At 37.1% G+C, this 20,897-nt stretch overlaps 1 pseudogene; it reads left to right on the top strand.

Moving 5' to 3' along the window:
* The first annotated feature begins 14,080 nt into the window (after positions 1–14,080).
* LOC101425345 (axin interactor, dorsalization-associated protein pseudogene) lies at positions 14,081–14,981 on the top strand (annotated as a pseudogene).
* Positions 14,982–20,897: the final 5,916 nt, after the last annotated feature.

Below are 20,897 nucleotides of genomic sequence, written 5' to 3'. Positions count from 1 at the left end.
GAACCTCTGGCAACCACATGTTTATATCAATGTTACAAGTTACTCTGTTAACCCAAGATCATAACTACAATAACAATATATCTACTTTAGTCTGTGGTTACACTTGCTGCTTATGTTTGTTCATTCCTCATTCTTGCTATGACTGATTCAGGCTGAAAACAGACTTAGATATTTTAGGCAGATGGAAAGGACTGTTTTGCTTACAGTTGGAGATATACCATGTTTTGAAGCTTGTTCATCATCATCATTTTGTTGGTTTCAGGGGCAAGCCCCAAGAACTGGAGGGTAGGAGTAAAGGCATGTCTAACTCTCCTATTAAATTATAAGCTTTCTAAGGGCAGAGGATTTTGTTATTCATCTTTGTATTTTCAGCATTTAGCACAGTTTTTTTTTCCCCAGTAGTCACTCAATAAATACTTGTTGAACTAAACTGTATGTTGCAGGTGGTTTTGAGGAACTTATGTGAGCCTGTACTCTTATGATGGACATATTACAGATGGGCATGCCATTCTCATATATTTATTTTTCTATTTGATATAGATGATTTGGAATAAAAATCTTTGTAATAGTATAATTATGTAAGTATTTGCAGTAACACAAAACTCCATAAATCCTCTTTACATATCCTTCTATTTTTTTAGTATATTTATATATACTAAATATATCACGAAGCAAAGGGAAAAATATATCATAATGAGATGTGCAGATTCTAGATCAGATTTCCTAAGTTTAAGTGCAAGCTCTACAAACTTGTAGAATTAGAGCAAGTATTAAGTAAAAAAGAAAAACAAATCATTAACCTGTTATTTGGCTCAAAGGAAGCATTCAATTGTTAGCCAGCTTTTTATATTTGTTTTTGAGCATGGATTTATATAATTATCTAGAATTCTCCCTTTCTTTGGTTCTTTTTGAGTACCAAATGTTTATTTTCTACTCTTTTTTTTAAAAGATTTATTTATTTATTTAATTCCCCCCCCTCCCCCGGGGGTCTGTTCTTGGTGTCTATTTGCTGCGTCTTGTTTCTTTGTCCACTTCTGTTGTCGTCAGCAGCACGGAAGTGTGGGCGGCGCCATTCCTGGGCAGGCTGCTATTTCTTTTCATGCTGGGCGGCTTTCCTCACAGGAGCACTCCTTGCGCGTGGGGCTCCCCCACGCGGGGGACACCCTTGTGTGGCACGGCACTCCTTGCGCGCATCAGCGCTGTGCATGGCCAGCTCCACACAGGTCAAGGAGGCCCGGGGTTTGAACCGCGGACCTCCCATATGGTAGACGGACGCCCTAACCACTGGGCCAAAGTCCGTTTCCCTATTTTCTACTCTTAATTTATGTTTTTACTTTCATTCATTTTCTTCTACTGGGTTATTTTTTTCTTTTCAAGGATCAGAAGTTTACTTTTAAAGCTTTCACTATAGAAAATGAGACTTTGGGTTATCCTCTTCAGACAGAAACTGACATTTCCAATATCTCATTTCCAATACCTCACCAGTAATCACTAATGTCTACTCTTTGCATCACTTCAGCTTAAAATTTTGTAGATGGACATATCTTAGCTATTTCTCCTTGGCTATGCCACCTAGATTTTTGTGACCTTTCCTTAATTCATCCCATTGCTTTTTCCCCATTTGTCATGGGGAAGTTAATAAGAGGGAAGACAGGCAAAGCAATACATTGCTAGCTTCAATTTGATTATGTGTCTGTGATTAGGCTAAAGTTTATATTTCTAATATGGAACTCTTTTTAAAAGCTTAAAATTGCCCATTCAGTTTTAAGCTTCCTCTTATCTTTTTTATATTATAAATTGCATTCTTTGTTCAAGGACTGTCTTTTTGGGTACATGACAAAAGAAAATTCTTAGTATGGAAAAAAATGGTAATTTACAGGAGAGATTACCCCCAAGTAATCTCTATTAACTACTATGCCCCTTAGTTACCCTGGGAAACCAACACGATTCAAGGAAATAATTCCCAGAACAGACTGAATTCAGGCTGGCAAGACTAGGTCTCTGAAGTTCCACTTGGTGATTACCCAAGTTTAATTAGTGTAGATAATTAACTGTCTTTACTATGGCAGCATTTTGTATAATTTTTTGCACAGGGGAGGAATTATGCAAAAGACAGAAACTTTTTAAGTTGGTCTGACTCCCTTAAGATGCTGTTACCATATGCGCTGGGTCATAGGTACAAAATTTCCCTTGTACATTGTGTTTCAGTATTAAAAATAAGAGTTCCCATAGGAAACAGCCATCTGCAATGGTTAGTTAAATGCAGTCCTCCAAAAAAGGTGTTCATAAGGTAGAGGTTTTTACTGCTACTTGTTGACCACACTTTCATTTTTATTTTATTTATTTATAAATTTTTATCATTATATAAAAAATGATATGGAAAACCACACAAAGAAAATTTATAGCTTATAGATTTTTGTCCTGACACTGCCTCTCCACAGTCTCAAAAGAGTACATGGTCAGTTTTTATGTTTTTGCCAATCTTATGTGTAAGAAATGATATCTCACTGTGGTTGGTTTCAATTTGCTATTCTCTTATTATGGTTGTGATTGAACATTTTTATATGTTTAAGATATGTTTTTATACTCTGTTTTGGAAATTGTCAGTCCCTTTTGCCTATTATTTTCAATTTTTTTGAAGTGAAATTCAAGAAACATAAAATAAACAATTTTATAGTTAGCAATTCTATAGCATTTAGTATATTCATTCACAATGTTTTCCCACAGCCATCACTGTCTCATTCCAAATCATTTTCATCAACCTAAAATGAAGTTATGTCTATTAAGCAATACTTTAACCCCTGGAAACCACCAACCTGCTCTCTCTACCATTCTGGATATTTCATATGAATGGAATCATACAATATGTGACCGTTTGTGTCTGACTTCTTTTATTTAACATAATTTTCAAGGTTCATTAATGTGTAACATATATCAGTATGTCATTCTTTTTCATGATAGAATAATACAATGTTTGTATACATGATAATTTATTTCTCCATTCATCCATTGATGGACATTTGAGTAGTTTCTACCATTTAGCTATTGTCAATAGTTCTTCTATGAATATTCTTATTGCTTGAATACCTGGTTTTGATTATTTTGGGTATTTACCTAGGAGTGGAAGTTCTGGGTCATATGGCAATGGTATTTTTAATTATTTGAGGAACCGTCAGACTGTTATGTACAGTTGCTGTGCCGCTTTACCTTTCCCACCAGAAAATGCACTAGGATTCTAATTTCTCCATATCTTTGTCAATACTTATCATTATTTTTTTGTTATAGCCAACCTGGCAGGTATAAGTGTTATCTTACAGTTTTGATTAGCATTGCCCTAATTACTAATGATGTTAATTAAGCATCTTTTCATGTGGTTGCTGGCCATCTGTTTATCACGCTTAGAGAAATCTCTATATGAGTCCTTTCGCCACTTACAAGTTTAGGTTGTTTGTATTATTGATGTTAAGTTTTTGTTTTTATTTTTAAAGATTTATTTATTTATTTATTCCCCCCCACCCCCGGTCTGTTCTCCTGTTCTCTGTGTCTATTTGCTGCATCTTCTTTGTCTGCTTCTGTTGTTTTCAGCAGCACAGGAATCTATGTTTCTTTTTGTTGCATTATCTTGTGTCAGTTCTCCGTATGTGTGGTACCATTCCTGGACAGGCTGCACTTTCTTTCGCGCTGGGCGGCTCTCCTTACGGGGCGCACTTCTTGCTCATGGGGCTCCCCTATGCAGGGGACACCCCTGCGTGGCAGGGCACTCCTTGCGTGCATCAGCACTGCGCATGGGCCAGCTCCACACGGGTCAAGGAGGCCCGGAGTTTGAACTGCGGACCTCCCATGTGGTAGACAGACGCCCTAACCACTGGGCCAATTCTGCCGCTTGATGTTAAGTTTTAAGAGTTCTTTATATATTCTGGATAATAGCAGACTCTTTTCAGATATATTATTTGCAATTTTTTTTTCAATCTGTAGGTTTTCACTTTCTTGATAATGTTATCTAATGCACAGAAGCATTTAAGTTTGATGAAGTCCAATTTGTTTTTTTCTTTTGTTGTTTATACTTTTGGTCTTATATCTAAGAACCCATTGCCAAACCCAAGAAAATGAAAATTTACCCCTATGTTTTCTAGTAATCAGGTTTTTTTTTTTTTCATTTTAGTTCTCATGCAGTTTATCCATTTTTGTATATGATGTGATATAGAAGTCCAGCTCCATTAATTTGAATGAGGATATCCAGTTTCTCAGCACCATTTTGCTATTCTTTCCCTATGAATGGACTCAGGGTCCTTAATGAAAATAAATTAACCTTAGGTATACAAGTTTTTTCTGGTCTTTCAATGCTATTCCATTGTTATATATGTCTATCCTTATGATTGCCACAGGGCTTTGATTATTGTAATTCCATAGTAAGTTTTGAAATTGAAATGTGTACCTCATTTAATTTGTTCTTCTTTTTGAGAATAGTTAAGGATGTTTTGGGCCACTCTCAATTCCTTATGAATTTGGGGAAAAGCTTTATCAATTTTTGCAAAAATGAAAAGTAAAAAATAGTCATGGAATTTTGATTGGAAATCCATTGAATCTGTAGATTGCCCTGGGCAGTATTGCCATTATAACAAGATTAACTCTTCTGATCATTGAACCCAGGATGTCTTTCCATTTATTAAGAGTTTTAATTTCTTTTAGCAATGCTTTGTAGTTTTCAATGTACAAATCTTCCACCCTGTATATTTTATTCCCCAATCCAGAAATCCAAATTTCTGTTTGGATTATTCATTGCTGGTGGATAGAAAAACAACTTTGCTGAAATCATTTACTAACTGGTAGTTTTTGCAAGGGACCTATAGAATTTTCTTTTTATAGGAACATGTCATCTACAAATAAAAATAGTTTTACATATTCCTTTTTTATCAGATGTTTTAAATTTGTGTTTCTTGTCTAATTTCTCTGTTTAGAATTCCCAGTATAATATTGAATAGCACTTGCAAGAGTCAACATCCTTGTCTTGTTCCATTTCTTTCTTGGGATAAATTCTACCTTATCATGGCGTATAATACTTTTAAGATATGTGGTACTTTGAGGTTTTTCTGGGCCTCGGAAAAATAATATCCTTAGAGTTAATCCATTCCTATGGATGTGAGCTTATTGTGGGTGGGGACTTATGATTAGGTAGTTTCAGTTAAGATTAGATTATTTCAGTAAGATGTGAACCAGGATGGGTCTTAATACTCTTTCTGGAGTCCTTTATAAACAGAACGAGTATGGAGAGAGCAGCAGAGAGAAAAGCCACAGAAGCAACTAACACCAAGAAGCTGAGAGAGAAAACCCCAGAAACCAGAAGCTTATATCAATGGAACAGAGAAGCAGAGATAAACCCACAGAAGCTAACAGAGAAAGCCAGAGAAAACTCAAAGATGTGGGCAATGGAACCCAGGGGAAAAGGCTGAGACTGGCAAATGCCATCATGGGTCTTGTTGTGTGACACAGGAGTCAAAGATCACCAGCGGCTGGTCTTTGAGGTGAAAGCATTGCCTGATGGTGCCTTGAAAGGGCCAATTTTTTCAGCCTCAGAAATATAAGTTTGCAAGTGAAGAAACTCCCAATATAAAAGTCAACCCATTTCTTGTATATTGGCTGCTTCTAGAAACCTAAAACAATATGCTATTGGATTCAGTTTGCTAATACTTTGCTGGGAATTTTTTTAAGAAATAAATTTCATTGATTTGCATATATCTATTTCATTGATAAAGCATATATCATCCAAATGGTACCATCAATGATATTTGGTATAATCATATAGGTGTGCCTTCATCACTTCAATCTTTTTAAAGCATTTTCATTATTATAATAAGAATAATAAAAAAACAAACAAAACTCGTCACCTTTCAATCTGTCTATGCTTCCCCTGTGAACATAGCTGTGATTCTGTTTCCTTCTTTCTAGTGTATTATATTTATATTTTGTAAAAAATGCTCTTATATATGCAATATCACCCATATTTGTATTTTATATGTGGTTTCACTATGTTATACAGTAGTATTATTTATATTATTTATAATATATTATTTAAATTATTCTAATAATACACATCACCTTAGACACCCTTTCAACCAAAGTCATACCATATACTGCCTAATCCATTGCCACCTTCCTGAAACTCCTGCTGAGGATTTTGCATCTATCGTCTATATTCATAAAGTATTTTTATCTGTAGTTTTATTTTCCATGGTTTCTTTTTTCTGGCTCTGGCATTAAGGTAATATTGGTCTCATAATACAAGTTGGTGAGTGCCCCATTCTCTTAAATTTCTGGATGCGTTTAAGGAAGATTATTTATAATTCTTCTTTAAATGCATGATAGAATTTACCAGTGCAGGAATCTGGTCCTGGAATTTTAGGTTTTAATTGCTGATTCTATCTCTTTATTTATTATAGTCTCTTAAGATTTTCTATTTATGATAATTTTTTTTCTGGTAGTTTGCCTATTTCTTGTAATGTATCCATTTCAATAAGGTTATCTAATTTGTTGGCAAACAATTTTTTATAGTATTCTTTTATAATCTTTTTTTATTTCTGTAATGTCTGTAGTAAGGCTTCCACTTTAATTTCTTTTTATGTGTAAGTACTCTTTTTGTCTAGCTAAAGGTTTGTAAATTTTATTGATCTTATCAAAGAATCAACTTTTGTTTCCATTATCTCTCCTATTTTTCTATTCTCTATTTTGTCTATCTCCATTCAATTCTTTATTTTAAAAAATATTTTTAGAAATTATTTTAAAAAGATACACAAACTACATAAAATGCTATACACAAAAAACACAAGGGCTTCCCACATGCCCCACTCTCCACACCTCCCACCTTTCCCCACAAGAACAACCTCCCTCAGTAGTGTAGCACATTTATAGCAATTGATGAACACATCTCGGAGCATTGCCACACAGCATGGACCATAGGTCACATTATAATTCACATTCTCTCCCACTCCATTCTACAGATTATGGCAGAATATATATAATGTCCTCCTGTACCCATCTTTGCAATGTCATTCAGGACAATTCCAAGTCCTGAGAAAGCCTCCATATTACACCTCTTTTTCCCTCTCCCTGCCTTCAACAACTCCAGTGGCCACTGTCTGCACAACAATGATATAATTTCTTCCATTGCTAGAATCACTATAAGTCCATAGTAGAATACCAGTAAGTTCACTTCAGTCTATATTTTATTCCGCAATCCTGAGGACACTGGGATGGTGATGCCCACTTCACCTCTGATTGAAGGGGGCTTCAATTTCATATTGCTGATGGATGGGACTCTCTTGCTTGCAGTTGTAGACTCTCTTGGTTCTTTGGTGTGGTGGTTGTCTATCCTCACCTTCCTGTTAGCTGTCTTGGGTGAGTGAATAGAACTGGATAGTAGGTTTTGCAACTCTGCTGATGCTCAGGGTCCAGCTGTCACACAGACAGCCCAGAGATTCAAGTCTCTTGGACATACACCCACAAACTCCAATGCCAACTATAGGATCAATAAAAGGGAAAGAAGAGGTATGTGTAGAAAAGTCACATCTGAGTCCAAATTTGTCACACCTGGGAGCACAAACTATAAAGTAGTGCCCACTGGCAGGGCACCGTATGCTGGAACTACCTGCCAAGACCATAGGACCTGGGTGTCCCCAGAGCCCCCAGGAGCCCCACCATTTGGGGTAGTATCTACTTTGGCTGTCTATGAGATCCTGCTGAGACATGCGTGTCACTTCTCAAATGACCTCCTCACACATTTTGAAGACTCTTAGCCATATAAACTCATTAGTTTTTATCATTTCCCTCCCTCATTCAAGGTATTTTTCCAGTTACATCACCACCTGATGCTTTTTAGTAATCCCTCTGCACCAGGAGGTGCATCCCTGGGAGTTATGTACCACACTGTGGGGGAGGCAATGCATTTATACATTGAGTTTGCATTACAGAGTAGCCACAATTGAGCAACATGGAGCCTCTCAAGAGATACCTCTTAGGCACCCTACAACTCTAGGCTAAGTTGCAATTTCAAGAGCAAAAGGCTCTTGAAATACCAAGGGCCCACCAATGGATCATCCTTCCCCGCCAGTCACTGCCCTGCATTTGGGAGTTTGTTATTCCATTAAAAAATGTGGCAGGGCTCCCCAGTATTTTTTCAGTTGTTGTGTGAATCTATACCCACTGGGCAATGCCCCATGAATATTTGAACATATTTATATCCATATATGTATGCCCTGCAGAACTTCCTCCTATGTATCTCCCTTCACTGACACCCCATACAAATGACCCTCCCCTGCCATAGTTGTAACCCCTCTGTGATCCCAAACCTCTTCAAAATTCAAGCCAAGAATTTTGCCAAATACAATGAATAGGAAAATGAGATAGTAATGATATGTTTAAATATATTAAATAAAATATATAATAATTTAGGAAAACTAAACAAAAATAAAGAAAAAATTGGAGTATTAAAAAAAGGAAAACTATTTTAAAAATTTCTTTTTGATATTTTGCCTTTCATCACTGTAATAAATGTCCTGTTTCTACGGTGCCATTTTCTTCCATTTCTTCCTCAGTGTCTTGCATTTTTTTTTCATTATGTCTTCAGAGAAGTCCCAGGTCACAGCAAATTCACATACAGAACACAGGGGACTCTCATACACCCAAGATCCTCTCTCTTTACCCCTTCCCAATCAATGACCTTTTTACATGTGGCTGGTACATTTGTTATAACTCATGTGCAAATATTGAAACATAACCACTAAGCGTGGTTAGTAATTTACATTATGGTTTATATTTTACACTATAAACTTTTACAAATTATAATGTAATTTAACATGGTCTATGTATATTGCAAAATCATGCAGATCACTTCCATTGTCCCCCAACTACCTGCTTTTCCATCTATTCTATTCCTCTCTCACTTTCCCCTTGGAGCCCACAGTGACCAGCAGGCTTTACTTCTTGAAGGACAAGATTCATAAATACCTGCAACAATGCTGAGGGCTTGACACACTACTGTGTCCTCCTCTATTAGAAACTGCCCATGCTATCGAGAGACACTCTCCCCTTCCTTTGAGAGCATATTGAGCCTCCCCAGTATGGAAGTCCAACTCCTTCCCATTCATAATGTGAATCTCCCCCCACTGATACAATTACCTATGACATAATGATCACTTGCACATTCTCTAGAAGACTGCCCCAGGTGAGCTCTTTCCCAAATGTCCTTCTATCCAACACCCTAAACCAGTAGCCCTTCCTTGTCATACTGCCCAAAGAGTTTTCTCAACATTGCAGTTTCAACCATGTACATGCCAATCCCCAGTGTTCACCTGCTCCCTACCCCAACCCTCTCCCGAGTTCCATGGAGCATTCAACACATCCTCCCCACCCTAGGCCCCTAGCCCCCTGACAAGCTTGCACCATCCAGCCCAATAGTATCCCTACATCCCTTTCACATCCCTTCACTGCAAAACTGCTCACTTCCACCTTATAGATTTCACCCATGTGGATGTTGGCTCACAACCTTCTCCCTTTCTATTTCCTGTAAGCCAATCTTCCAGATTTTAGCTCTCTGAATCAGCTTAATTTGTTTAATTCATATCAGAGAAGTCATGTAATATTTGTCCTTCAATGCATGGCTTGTTTCACTCAACATAAGGTCTTCAAGATTCATCCATATTACCCTGTGTGTTAGTACTATATTCCTTCTTACGGCTGAGTAATATTCCATTGTATGTATATATCACATTTTGTATACCATTCATCTGTTGGTGGGCATTAGGGTTGATTCCAACTTTTGCAAAAGTGAATAATGCTGCTGTGAATATTAGCGTGCATATACTGTTTGTGTCCTTGCTTTCAATTATTCTGGGCTTATATTCAGCAAGGGAATTACTGGGTCATGAGGCAGATCTATAGTTACTTTTTGAGGAATCACCAAACTGTCCTCCACATTGGCTGGACAATTCTACATTGCCACCTGCAGAGGATGAGGGTTCCCATTGCTATGCATCCTCTCCAATACTTGTAGTCTTCTATTTTTTTAATGACCGCCAGTCTAGGAGTGTAGATGGTATCTCATTGAATTTAGCTGAGGAAATTTCCAATGTAAATCCAGAGAATGCAGCTTGGCCTCTGCTTGTAGCTTACAGCAGAATGCTGGAGGAATGAGATAAGCTGAGAACTGAATTTTTGGGCACAAAGAAAACAGAAACTGATTCTGAAAACTCCAAGCCTCTGGAAATCAGGTTCCCAGGTGAACATGCCCAATTGGAGGATGTAACTAAACTGGAACTTGGAACTCAGGAGGGAAAATGCAGTTATGTTGGAAAGACTTGTGGAAAGTCTTACTGTCTGATGGCTTGGATCCCTGCTTCCTGCTTGCTAAACCAGTAAGCTTTTTGAAAGAGCTGTATGAACAAAATCACTGCCAGTCAGGAATTAAAAGGACATGGAAAGGAGAGGTTGAAGGAGAAAGAACTTTAAGAGGAAAACCATGAAAACTGAGATCTGGAATTAAGACTTCACCTTGGACCAAGAGAGGAACCCCACCCATGTGTACAGAGAGGGTGAGTTGGTCTCAGAAGTTGAAGAGAGTGAATGTTCCTGCCTGATGTTCTGGGAGTTTTGCTGCCCCAGGGTACAGAGAGTGTGGGGGCACATTCCCCAAAGATTAGGGTGGTTAAGGTCAGCACCCCACCAGCTGAGTGTGGTGGGTCTGTCCCCCAAAGGTTAAGGAAGGCCAGGTGGTCAACCCATTCCTTTGAGAGGGTTGAGCCTGTATGCCAGAATTTAGGGGGAATGTTGTCTTCACATCACTGTACTAAGGGGGTTAAGACTCTAACCCAAAGTTTGGGTGAGGTGTGGCAATCACCCCAACACTCTTGGAGGGAAAGGTCTGGAGCTTGGTCTACACCCAGATGCTTGGTGAGGGTGGAATCAAGAAAATGGCCATTTGGCAAGACTGTGGAAAGGGTGGATCCCCATATGGCCCCAAGAAGAAGAAACCATCATCTTAAGAATGACTCTCAGATTTTGAAATTGAATAAAGGATGCCCTGCAGGTCTACTGAACTGCAGAGAACTGTAACTCATGTTTTCTTCCAATTTCTCCTTATTGTAATGAAAATGCTTATCCATTTTCTATCCATTTATGTATTGGAAACAGATAAATTGTTTTGTAATTTCAAAGGTCTACAGCAGATATGACTTCGCCCCAGGACAAACTGTATTTCTTTAAATTGATTGTGATATGATTTAGTACTTGCATTGTAACAGATTTAAATGTTTTTTTTAAATTTAATATTGTAATGTCTTTTTGGAATTCAGAAGGTGGAGTGTAGCAGTTTAATATAATTGATGAATTCCAAAAAGAAATATTGGATCTGTACCTGGGCATGATTGAGTTATGATTAAGGTGCTGAGTCCCCACCCCTTGGTGGGTAGGGACTCACAGATAAAAGACAAGGCAAAGAACAGAGTTGGGGATTTCTGATGTTAGAGTTTGATGCTGAAGACCAGGGAAGTCAGCACACAGGGGGAAGAGAAGCCAGCTCCAGAAGAAGGATCTTTGAAGTCAGAGTAAAGCAAGCCCCAGGAACATAGGAACCCAGGAAGCCTGAACCCTCACAGACATCAGCAGACATCTTGCTCCAAATAGACTTTGGTGAGGGAAGTAACTTATGCTTTATGGCCTGGTATCTGTAAGCTCCAACCCCAAATAAATACCTTTTATAAAAACCAACCAGTTTTTGGTATTTTGCATCAGCACCCTTTTTGCTGACTAATACATAGTGGAACATACTGTCTATCCTGGAAAATATTCTATCTCTACTCTGTTCATATTTCTTCATTCTTTTGTGCTCCACAAACTAAATAATTTCAAAGGGCCTATATTTGAGTTCACTGATTCTTTTTTTCTGATTGCTCAAATCCACTATGAAAACTCTTTAGCGAGGTTTTCATTTCAGTTATTGTATTTTTCAGCTCCAGAATTCCTGTTTGGTTCCTTTTGTAATTTCTATCTATTAATATTTTCCAAAACTGTTTTCAGGTCTTAATTCTTTGTCCATCATTTTAGTTCTGGAGCCTACTAAAGAAATTTGATTTAAAGTCTTTGTCCAGTAACCTAAATATCTAGATTTCAAAGCTGGCCATTTTGAATATTATCACCCAATAACAAGGAAGTTAAATTATTTCTCATTCTAATGGTTTGCTTTTGTTGCTTGCTGTGAGCTATGGATATTTATGGATTTTTCTAAATTCTGTACTTTTTGGCATATATTGTCTCTGAAATGTTTAACCATTTACTTTGTTTTCTGCTACCATTTTGACAGAGATTTCCTGCAATTAATGAAGAGAGAAAGAGACAGAAACAGTGGGTAAGAGTAAATAAGAAAAATAAAATAAAATAAAGAACTCTCTTAATCTTTTCAGACTTTCTCTGTGCTGTGACACTACTTTAATATTTAGCAGGCCATTTACATATACATCTTAGTCTTTACTTCCTTAGGATCTTCTCAGATCTTTTCTGAGCATGCATCCTGGCCTGGGCATGTAGTGGCTTTCTAAATTCCTCTGTATACATGTTTGAATGTCCTAATTTCCCAAAGAACTTTCTTCCCAGTTTTCCTTTCAGACTTTCTTTTCTCAATAGTTTGTCTCAATTGTAATTTTTTGCCCCAGGCATGTGTGGGTTATATGTTTACCTTATAATGAATTTGAGGAACATACACTGCTTCTTCAGTCTGAGTGAATTCCAACTTATGTGAAAAATGGTGTCTGGTATCAGTCCTTAGGGAGTGCTCAGATTGGTTAAAACAGATCAACATAATTCTTAGAGAATAATGTGTTCTCAAGACTAGGGTCCACACTGGGGACACACTGCTGTCTTTAAGACCACCACTGAAGTGGGGGAATGGGTGGGACAATGGCAAATGAAAATGTCACAAAGTTTTAATATATTTTTCTCTTTATTTAGAAATAATTCCAAACTTACTACACAGTTGTAAAAATAATACAAAACCCATACAGAGAACTCCAACATACTCACCACCCAGACACCCTTAGAGCCACAAATTTTTTACATTTCACCACAGTTGTGGTATGTGGCAGTTTGAAACTTTCAGTGGATTCCAGAAAATATCATACTCTTGGAGCTAATCCATTCCTGTGTGTGTGGGACACTTTGATTGCTTTGGATTCAGTTGGGGAGGGAGCTTTGGTTGGATTGCTTCAGTGAAGCATGACCCAGTGTGGGTCTTGTTCCTCTTGCATGAGTCCTTTATGAAAGCAGTGACATACAGAAACAAAAGGGATAGAGACAGAGAAGCCCAGAGGGACTAAGAGAAAGTTCCCAGAGGCTGGAAGCTGGAATCAGTGGAGCACAGAGCATGGAATAAAGCACCTGAGAGGCTGAAAGAGAGATCTGGAGGATAGGGGAGAGACAAGTCATATGCCTGATTGCCCATAGCTGTGATAAAGGAGAGAGCTTTACTTGATGCCTTGATTTGGAAAGAGCTACCATTATCCCCTGTCATGTTCCTGATTACCCACAGCCAATCTTCGGTGAGACAGCATCTCAGATGTTGTCTTGATTTGGACATTTTCACAGCCTCAGAACTATAAGAATTTATTAATCTCTCCCTCCTTCCTTCCCTCCCTCCCTCCCTTCATCCCTCCCTGCTTCCTTCCCTTCCTTCCACATATCAATATCATTCTAATCTAATCTAAACTAATTTATCTATTATCTAAACATTTGAAATTAAGTTGTATAAATTGTGCTCTTAGAACATTTAACACTTCAATGGATATTTCAAGAGAACAAAGATATTCATATATGTACATTCCTTAAGTCCAGTTGTCAAGTTCAAAAATTTAACGTTGATTAAAAGCTTACATTCAGTGTCAGCAAATGACTTGGGTAGTTCCTGTGTGGGTGGCTGTGGTGACCATGGCAGATCCTCCTGGCCCTGTTAATGTCAGGGCCATGCCCAGAAAGGATGGCATCCTAGATCCTGGCCTTGCTGGGGTAGAGGTGGAAGGGCACAGTGTGATGACGGGCCATTTCAGAAGTGACCCGGAGTCTGCTGTAGCACTGGGGTGCCAGTTTTAGAGAGGCACTAAACAGGGTCAGCTGGTTGAGGTGATAGAGAAGAATTAGATAGTAGCAAGACATCCTCAAAAAGAGGCCCAAACTCAACATAATAATTCCAAATTCACAGAAGAACTAAAGAAAATAATAGGCAAAATTGTAGCACGCTTGGAATTGTGAAGTGCAGCCTTATAGTACACACTGTCCCAAGAAGAAATTAAACTGGAGGATTTGAAAAAGCTAGAACCAATCCTAAAGAATTTTCTTACTTATAATAGAGAATTCCCATATGACATTCAGAATGTCCCATTAAAAAGAATTTTAACACCTGGTAAGGGAGAGAATTTGGAATTTGAAGAAGATGAAAAGGAGGGTGGTGTTGGAGCTGGGACTCCTGATTCCTTTCCTGAAAGAGTTCCAGTACTTTATTACCAAGGTTATCATCAAAACCAGGAATGATATTACTCACAATCAGAATTGAGAAGATTGGTCTGAAAGATGCTGGGCAATGCATTGATGCCTATGTTACTCTTAATGTAAAGGATCTGAATGGTTTAGATTAAAGTTCTGTGCAAGATACTCCTGTGGCTTCAAGAAAATAAGATACATGTGTTCATTTTAATGTGGATATTGAGCTCCAGGGGCATGTTGAAAAATTAACCAAAGATTCTGCTATCTTCTTTGAATTCAAACACTACAAGTCTAAGAAAAGATTTACCAGCACCAAGTATTTTGATTTCATGGAGATGGATGAAATTAACCCGGGCCAATTGTAATAGAACTATACAAGAAACCCACTACTTGAAAAAAAAATTCAGTTATTGACCAATAAAGCATTTTATCTTCCCCTATATCAAACTTTGCATGAGGAATGATCCTGACATGAAAGTCCTGGAACTTCTGTGAAATTTGCCACTCAGTAGAAACCATCATGGCCACGTGCAGCATATTTACCTTTCCACAACCAGGAAGTGGGTTGTACCCATGCCGGTATACCAGAGTAAGTCTGATGCACAGCTATTTCACAGAATTCCAAGGCTAGCACATCACTGACATGTAAGACTCTTTTGGATATGGGCTTAATATAGATTTTGAGACATGTTTTTACTTTTTTATTAATTGTGCAATTAATAGTTTGTTTTCTAATTTACCAGTCTACCCACGTTGCCTCCTGGAACAACACTGTTGTGGGTAGGACGTGCTCATCTTCAGATTCAATACAGCAATAAGAATGTGCTAGAGTCCACACATCTGCTCATTTCTGCTCCTGTATGCTTTTTTGGGTTTTGAGGTAACTTCAAACTTTGGGTTGATGTTGGTAAGATATGAAACTGTTTTGAGAAGAATTCATTGAAACAGTTATGCTGCCTGCCTGCCTAAGAAGGTCAGTTTGGAAATTTATAAGCTGCTCCTCAGAGTTGGCTTAACGTCATCCTGATCTGAATGTTCCTAATTAGAAATTATGTGCCTTGGCCACATCAGTGGCCCAGGTGAGAGTGTTCCCCAAATTACAACCATGATTTCTCCAAATGACCAGGTTACTTTTTGAAAAGTGAGCATATCTTCAGTCATGTTGATTAGCTGGTCTTCTCTATCACATTGTTATTCTTTCTGATAATGATTCTAAGGTTTATGTTGGAATCTCAGAATAATTAGAAATTTTATGAGTATTTAGCCACTATAAAGTAGCTAGCAAATGGTTATATAAGGTCTATTAAATCATGTAACCTAAAATTGAGTCAGATGCTAACAAAATACTGCAGGAGTAACTGCTGTTTTCTGGCAACTGATTGTGAAACCTTAAAACCTGCATACCTCTTCTTATAGTAATGAGTACACACATCTGGAAAGATCATTCTATTTTCTTTTCTGATATAGTAGATACGATTGTCATTTATTTCCTATTTAGATACATTGATATTCATCATTCATCTGTCTGAAAATATGCACTATAATTTGAAAATTTACATTACTTTTGATTGAATAATTGGGCATAAATAAAACTTTTATAGTATGCATGAGGTGGATATTTGATACACAGATCTTTGATTCATAGTGGACTTTCTGTGGGTTAGATATAGAGCCCACATAGTTTGATATTCACTATTTTAAATGAACAATGCTAGCATGAAGGGAATGCAGTATCAGTATTTGGCCTATTTTTAAACTAGTGTAACCCTAGTCATACTGTATGTTTGCTTTTTAAATTAAGTAACTACAGTAAGTTCTTTTGGCCCTTGCACTTCAAGAGATCTAGTCTTTACTTTCAGTTGTCTATTAGGTCAATTGTTTACTAAATAGATGTTAATAAAAACTATAAAAACCTGAAAGAATGCTCAACAATACAACAACAAAAACAACAAAAAATGAATACAAAAAACCAAACAAGCAAAATGAGTTTACATTCAATGTCCGGGTTGTTTTTATATGTCCCAATAATGTCACTTTAGATCTTCACTTTTCCATTACTAGTTCTATTGAAAAATCATGGATTGCATTTAATTGTCATTGTCATTTTAGTCTCTCTTTTTGAGTGGTAGAAATATACAAACAACATAAATTCTGTCAACTCAACCACTCTCAAGCATATAATTCAGTGGCATTAATCACATTCACAATGTTACAGTAACCTAATCACCATCCATTACCAGAACCTTCACATCACCCCAATGGAAACTCTGTATCCATTACACATTAACTCCCCTTCCCAGCTCTAACTCCTCCTTGGTAAACTTTACTCTATTTTCTATCACTATGGTTCTAGTTATTTCCTAAAAATGAGGTCACACAATATTTGCCTTTTTGTGTCTATCTTATTTCACTAAATATGGTGTCTACAAGGTTCAGTCATGTTGAACAATGCATCAGAAATTCATCCCTTTTATGACTGAACATATTCCAAGATATATATAAATGACATTTTAACTATTTATCCATTTATGGCCATTTGACTGACTTCCATCTTTTGGCTGTTGTGAATAATGCTGCTATGAACAGTGGTATACAGACAGATGCTTGCCTGAATCCCTGGTTTCAATTCTTTGGAGTATTTACCTAGAATTGGGATTGCCTGGTCACAGGTTTAAGTTTTTGAGGAACTGCCCAACTGTTTTGCACAGTGACTGAACTGTTTTACATTCCACCTAACAATGTACTAAGGTGCCTATTTCTCTGCATCCTCACTAGTACATGTTATTTCTGTTTGCTTACATTTTTAAAAATACTTGTCATTATAATGAGTAAGAGATGGTACCTCATTCTGTTTTTTATTTGCATTTCCCTAATGGCTACTGATTTTGAGCATTTTTTCACGTGTTTATTGGCATTTGTATATCCTCTTTGGGGTAATGTCTATTTAAGTCCTTTGCCCATTTATTAAACTGGTTTGTTTGTCTTTTGTGTTGTTGTTGAGATATAGGTTTTTAAAAAAATATATTCTAGATATTAAACCCTTGTAAGATATATGGTTTCCAAGTACTTTTTTTTCCCATTTCAGTGGTCATCTTTTCACTTTCTTGATAATGTCCTTTCATGCACAAGTTTTTAATTTTGATGAAGTCCGCTTTATCCATTTTTGTTTTGTTGCTCATGCTTATTGTATAATCTTTGATTCCATTGCTTATTATAAGGTCTTGAAGATATTTCCCTATGCTTTCCTCTAAGAAATTTGTACTTGTAGATCTTATATTTAGGTCATTGATCCATTTTGAGTTAATTTTTGTATAGGCATGAGGACAAGGTCCATTTTCATTCTTTTGCATGTGGATATCCAGTATTCATTGCACCATTTGTTGAAGAGGGTTTTCTTTCTCCATTGAGTGGCCTTGGCATCTTTGTCAAAATTTAGTTTGCCATAGATGTTTAGACATAGTTCTGTGCTCTCAGTTCTATCCCATATAATTGCTTTAGGTAATTTTGACATTTTAAAAAAAGATTTATTTATTTATTTTTCCCCTTTCTGCTCCCTTTCCCACTCCCCTTCCCCCTCCCCTTCCCCTGCCCTGCTGTTTTTGCTGTCTGTGTCCATTCACTGTGTGATCTTCTGCATCTATTTCCTTTTTTGTAATCTCTTCTCATTTTCTCTCCTCTAGGATTCACCAGGATTTAATCCTGGGGATCTCTGATGTAGAGAGAATTTCTCTGTCAGCTGTACCACTACAACTCCTGGTTTCTGCTGCACTTCACCTTGACTCTACCCTTCTTCTCTCTTCTGTTGTGTCATCATTTAGCTGCATGACTCACTTGCGTGGGCACTGGCTCACTGTATGGGCACTTGGCTCTCAGTGTGGGCACTGGCTCACCATGCGAGCACTTGCATGGGCATTTAGCCTGCCATGTGGGCACTTCACTTGCCATGCAAGCACTCAGCTCACCACATGGGCACTCACATGAGCACTTGGTTCACCACACAGTCACGCTTTCTTTTCTTTTTTTTTCATCAGGAGGCTCTGGGGATCAAACCTGGGTCCTCCCATATGATAGGTGGAAGCCCTATCACTTGAGCCACATCTTCTTCCCAAATATTGACATCTTAATGAAAATAAGTCTTTTAATATATGAGCATGGTATATCATTCCATTTATTTAGATTTTCTTTAATTACTTTCATTAATGCTTTGTAGTTTTCTACATACAAGTCCTTTATATCCTTGGTTAAATTTATTCCTAGATATTTTATTCTTTTGGTTGCTCTTGTGAATGAAATGGTTTGCTTGATTTCCTTTTCAGAGTATTCATTCATGGTGTATAGAAACACCATTGATATTTGAGAATTGATCTTCTAAATTGCTACTTTGCTGAATTAATGTATTAGCTCTAAGAGCTTTTTTGTGGATTCTTTGGGTTTTTCTATATAGACATCCATGTCATCTATGAATTGAAATACCTTTTGTTCTAGCTTCCCAACATGTGTGCTTTTCATTACTTTTACTTCCTTAATTCTTCAGGATAGCACTTTAGTACAATGTTTTATAGCAGTGGTGACCACGGACATCATTGTCTTGTTCCTGATTATAGGGGAAAAGCTTTCAGTTTTTCTCTGTTGAGTATATTCACTTTGGGGCTTTCATATATACACTTAATCATTGTCATAAAGTTCCCTTCTATTCCTATTTTTTTGAGATTTTATCAGCACATAGTGCTGAATTTTTCAAATATCTTTTCAGTGTTCATTAAGATAAACATATTTTTTCATTTTATTCTATTAATATATTATTATATAGATTGTTTTTCTATGTTAATCCTTTGTTGCATTCATGGGACAAGTCCCATTTTATCATTGGATATGATCTTTGGATGTGGAATTGGATTCAGTTTGCAAGTATTTTGTTGAGGACTTTTGCATCTACATTCATGAGGAATATTTGTGTAATTTTCTCTTTTTGTGATATTGTTATCTTGCTTGGTAGTATAGAGATACCGGCCTCATAGAATCAGTTAAGAAGTATTTGGTCATCTTCAATTTTTTGGAAAGATTTGAACAGGATTGGTCTTAAGATTTTTTTAGATTTATAACTTGAACTCATTTAAACATCATTTTGACACATTGTGTGGGAAATTGATCCAATACATCTTTTCACATATCACTGTAGAATTATTCCACCATCACAAAAAGTCTTTCTTTTCCTGTTGGTTTGAGATGCTATAATTATTATATACTAATTCACTTATGTGTTTTTAACCTTTTTATTTTCTTATTTTCTGGTTTATTTTTACCCCTTCTATCATCTGACAATCTTATGTATTAATTCAAACCATACTTTTTCTTTACTTATAATATTTAATCTTCATTTAGCCAGGCTCAGTGATTCTCACTGGAGTGAGTAGATATTTATCAGAATCACTTGTTGGGAAGCGGACTTGACTCAGTGACTAGGGCATCCGTCTACCACGTGGGAGGTCCGCAGTTCAAACCCCGGACCCCCTTGACCCGTGTGGAGCTGGCTCATATGCAGTGTTGATGCACGCAAGGAGTGCCGCACACAGGGGTGCCTCCCGCGTAGTGGAGCCCCGTGCGCAAGGAGTGCCCCCCGTAAGGAAAGCTGCCCAGCACAAAAGAAATTTCAGCCTGCTAGGGATTGCGCCACACACATGGAGAGCTGATGCAGCAAGACGAGGTAACAAAAAAGAGACACATTCCCATGCTGCTGACAACAACAGACGGGGACAAAGAACACACAGCAAATGGACACAGAGAATAGACAACCGGGGTGGAGTGTGCGGGAGAGAAATATATAAAATAAATCTTTTTTAAAAAAAATCACTTGTCAAATAGTTTTTCAATTTATATTTCCATTGACATCTATCCTGAATTTTTGGCATGCCTCCCTAGGATTGGGTATAGAATGATTATAAAAATACACACTTACTCATAAATATACACACTTCCACTTTCAAGTATAATACCCCAAATGAGCAACTGTTAATGATAGGAATGTATCATATTTCTCAAGCACATTGGGATATAAAAGAAAAATAGAGAACTTTTGACTTTGTTGATATATTTGATTTATATATCATCATCAGTATACCTAGTATTTCTTAAGAGGTAGAAGTATGCCACAAAATGTACTTTGTGATTTATATCTATGACCTCTTTTCCCACAGCAACCATATATGTGTCTAAGTATTATTATCTCGCTTTTAAAGATGTGGAAACTGAAGCTTAAGAAGTTTAAATAATGTGCAAAGTCATGATAAGGAAAAAGTTGAATTGAACCCTGAATCTTTCTGACTTCAGAGACTGTGCCTTTAAAATCTAACTATGGAAAATGATGTGGATGGATTCAAATG

Source organism: Dasypus novemcinctus, chromosome 3 (genome assembly GCF_030445035.2).
Source record: "Dasypus novemcinctus isolate mDasNov1 chromosome 3, mDasNov1.1.hap2, whole genome shotgun sequence".
Taxonomy (NCBI): domain Eukaryota; kingdom Metazoa; phylum Chordata; class Mammalia; order Cingulata; family Dasypodidae; genus Dasypus; species Dasypus novemcinctus.
This window is presented reverse-complemented; position numbering and strand designations above follow the sequence as displayed.